The sequence below is a fragment of the Mus pahari genome, chromosome 14, assembly GCF_900095145.1.
Source record: "Mus pahari chromosome 14, PAHARI_EIJ_v1.1, whole genome shotgun sequence".
Lineage (NCBI taxonomy): Eukaryota > Metazoa > Chordata > Mammalia > Rodentia > Muridae > Mus > Mus pahari.
The window spans coordinates 26,272,646-26,276,610 of record NC_034603.1 but is presented as its reverse complement, the minus strand read 5'-3'; the positions used below and the strand labels follow the sequence as shown (position 1 = coordinate 26,276,610).

At 42.9% G+C, this 3,965-nt stretch overlaps 1 non-coding gene across 1 annotated transcript; it reads left to right on the top strand.

Moving 5' to 3' along the window:
* The first annotated feature begins 942 nt into the window (after positions 1-942).
* On the top strand, positions 943-1,047 carry LOC115065453. Its single transcript, XR_003845237.1, has one exon. It is a non-coding gene; the product is annotated as a small nucleolar RNA U13 (small nucleolar RNA).
* The last annotated feature ends 2,918 nt before the right edge of the window (positions 1,048-3,965 follow it).

Genomic DNA, 3,965 nt, shown 5'->3' with positions numbered 1-3,965 from the left:
ACAGGGGCGGGGGTGGGGTATAGGGAACTTTCGGGATAGCATTTGAAATGTAAATAAAGAAAATAATAGTAAATAAATTTTAAAAAATAAATGTGAAATACTGATGAAGCAAAAAAAAAAAGGCAGAAGGAATGGGTGATCACGAATTAAAGGATCTGATGTTGGTAAAATGCCATTATTTAAAACAACTCCAGATGCAATGCACAATGCAATTCCCATCAAAGTCCTACTACCAAAGGGATTTCTCAGAGCTAGAAAAGATAATGCTAGCATTCATACAAAGGCACAACAGACTTCTAACAGCCAAATCTTTTTTATTATTAATTATTTTATCTGTTTACATTTCAAATGATATCTCCTTTCCCAGTGGCCTCTCCACAAACCCCCATCCCCCTCTCTTCAGCAGAAACAAAATCTAGAAGAGTCAGGATATTTGATTTTAAATCAGAGCATCGGTGTAAAACACAAAAGCCACTAGCATGAGCATCAGCACCTGGGTCAGTAGGGGTGATCAGAACCCTAGCAATCACCCGTGCACTCACCCCCAGGACACCCGGTCTTCAATACAACTGCCAAAATATGTACTGGAGAAAAGGCAGTGACAGGAAAACCAAATGTCCATAAAAACAAAACAGATCCTTGTCTCAGCTCAACCCAAAGCTACCAAAGGTAGCTCCAGAGCGACGGCAAAAGCAACTTCTTACTGCACTTATTTATTCGTGTGTGTGTGTGTGTGTGTGTGTGTGTGTGTGTGTGTGTGTGTGTGTGTGTGTGTGTAGGTCAGAGGACAGCTGTCTTCTCTCTCTTTCTATCACATGGGTCCCAGCTCCGGTCATCGGCGGCCTTAGCAGCAAGTACTTTACCTGTTGAGCATCTCACTCTGCCACAGCAATGGTGAACCCCAAAAGCACAGGAAGCAGCAGCAAAAACTGGACAAGTGGGATCCTTTCTTTCCTTCATGAGCACGATGCTTGAGTGTTCACACTGTTGAGTGGCATGTGTTGCCCACAAGCCTTGATACCACATAGGAATGATACCCATCTGATGTAGAGAGGCATTGGTTCAAAAAGGAAAACAAAGACGAAAGAAAAGAAGAAGAAAATGACTGATGGAGTGATTTCAAACTGAAAAGTGTCTGGTGGGCAAAGGAAACCAAGAATGAGAAGACAATATACAGAGTGGGAAAGAAGATGTGCAATTTGTCTGAAAAAGGACTGGTGTCCAGAATTCACATGGACTCAAATATCCAATTTCCGAAAAAGTAATCCAGCTCAAAACAGACAAATGGCCTAAATATACATTTCCTTAAAATAATGTATTTACAGAAGGTCATGTTATTTATAAAACACCATTAGTATGACTGATCAAGAAAAGGCAAATCAAAACCACAATGAGACATCGTCTTACCCCAGCTGAAAAGGAATGGAAAGGATAAAAAATATGCATAGATAACAAATGCTACCCACCATGAGAAAAATGGAGAATGCATACATCAATGCAGTTACTTTAGCCAACTGCATGGAGGTGACAGAAGAATGTGAGAGACAGAGTTATGAGCTACTTGGGATGGCGCATGGGTTCCTAGGGAAGTGGAAAGAAGGAAGAGAAGAAAGAAAACTTCATAGAACAAGGTGGAAGCAAGAAAGCTGGGAATGGACAGGGAGACAGAGGATAAGAGGAAAGAAGGGTAGCTCTGAGCTTCCCCACCCCACACCCTCCCCTTACCACTTCTGTGCCACCCAGGACTGGAACCATATGGCTACCACCTCAGAGGCAACTACACCAGCTTGGTCTGTCTCAGAGCAAGACACTACCTCCAGGCTCTCTAGGGGCGATGACCAATGGGGTCGCTGGCTTTCTTAGTCTGGCAGTAAGTATGTTATCCCAACAGAGTCAGCAGCTCCCTTGACATCTTGCGTTCGCCTCTCTACTGAATCCAAAGATGGCCACTAAATTTGGATATCTTGGCCTTGTGTGGGGAGGGTGAATATGCTTGGCCCAGGGAGTGGCACGATTACCAGACGTGGCCTTGTTGGAGTGGGTGTGGCCTTGTTGGAGGATGTGTGTCACTGTGGGGGTGGGCAATGAGACCCTCCTCCTAGCCGCAAAGACAGAAGTCTTCTCCTGGCTGCCTTCAGAACAAGATGTAAAACTCTCATCAGCTTCTCCAGTGCCATGTCTACCCAGATGCTGCCATGCTCCCACCATGATGATAAGGCTCTGAACCTCTAAGCCACCCCCAACTGAATGTTGACCTTATAAGAGTTGCCTTGGTCGTAGTCTCTCTTCAAAGCAATAGAAACCCTAACTAAAACAAACATGTAAAGCCTTTCAAATTCTTTAGAGTCCAAAAATTCTTAAAATGTTCACAGAAGAACAAAGATAAAAACACCTATCAATATTTAATTCGATCATCCCAAGCCATCTCTGTTTTCCTACAAACAAAATAACTGTTTTGTTTTGTTTTTTTTTTCCTTCACCCATTCCTCTGTTCTGGATGCATAGGTTGGTTCTGTAGCATGGCTGTTGCGGGTTGTTCTGCAGTGAACACGGGTGTGCCTGTACCTGTGATATGCTGACTTGGGGACCTGAGGGTATTAGGCAGCAGTGCTGCAGGTGGGTCATACACATCTACTTTTAGTTACTTGAAGAACTTCCATACTAACTGAATTAAGTTTGTCTCAAAAAGACAAGCATTGCATATTTTCTCTCATTCACGGATCCTAGATTTTATATAGATGTTTAGAATTATATCAAAGTAAGAAAAGGAGACTGTCTAGAAAACAGAGGGGACTGGGGTTGGGAAAGAAATGAGAAAGGGAGATAGAGGTAAGTTTGTGGTATGCTCAACGTACTTCACAGACCTTTGTGAAAACAGCCTATGTGTTGGGTAACCACTGTTGTCAATTTTGACTTGATCTAGAGTCAACTAGAATTCAGACCACTGGGCACTCCTGTGGAGGGTTTTCTTGATCAGATTATTTCAAGCAGGAAGACCTACCCTAAATCAGTGTGGCACCTCCTTGTGCTGCCCATATTTTTTAAAACATGGAAGTTTTGCTTATTCTGGCTGGCAAGCCCATCTAGTCTGCTGCTGCTGCATGCTTCCACAAGTATTAGACCAGCCTCATCAACTCCAAAGTAAACTGAAGGCCAGCAGCTCTCCAGGGACCCTCAAGGCTTCTGTGCCAGTCTGCGAGTGTGTGGAAACATTCAGCCGAGTGGACGGAGCAATTGCTGATTCATAGCCCCTCAGGGTGAGACAGCCACTATTGGACTACCTGGGCCCTATGGTGTAGCCAATCTAATAAATCCCCTTTTAAATGTGTTTGTATTCATTTTATCAGTTCAATTCATTTAAATAATCCTGACTAAAACACCTATGTGACCCAGTATAATAAAATAAAACAAAACACTTAATTTTCAAATGAAGCAAATATTTTTGAAAGCAGGTTCCCTTTCAAAGCAGTAATCTTAGGGATTAGTGCACAGGCACCACCACCATGAAACCCACAAACTGCTGAAAAACATTTTGACAACTAGCCAAGCAAAATTCTGTAATGAATATTTATTCGGGGATGGAAAGATGGCTCAGTGATAGACAGACTTCTCTTCACATTCCTCCTGCAGAGGACTGGAATTCAGTTCCCAGCACCCACAACTGTCCTTAACTCCAGGTCTAAGGGAACATGACACCCTCTTCTGACCCCCACAGGCTCCTGCATAAGATGGTGCATATGCATACACCCAAGCACACACACGTACACAATAAACCAATTAAAATATATTTGCACATATGTATGCATACATATACTTGCATAAACATACAGATATACATACACATACATACATGCATATATATATGCATGGATCCAGTCTCAATGTGCAGTGGTGAGATGCAGCATATTTCACACCGCAGAAGCTAAATTCCAGGGAAGGGCAAGCAAGACACCCCCATCTTCCGT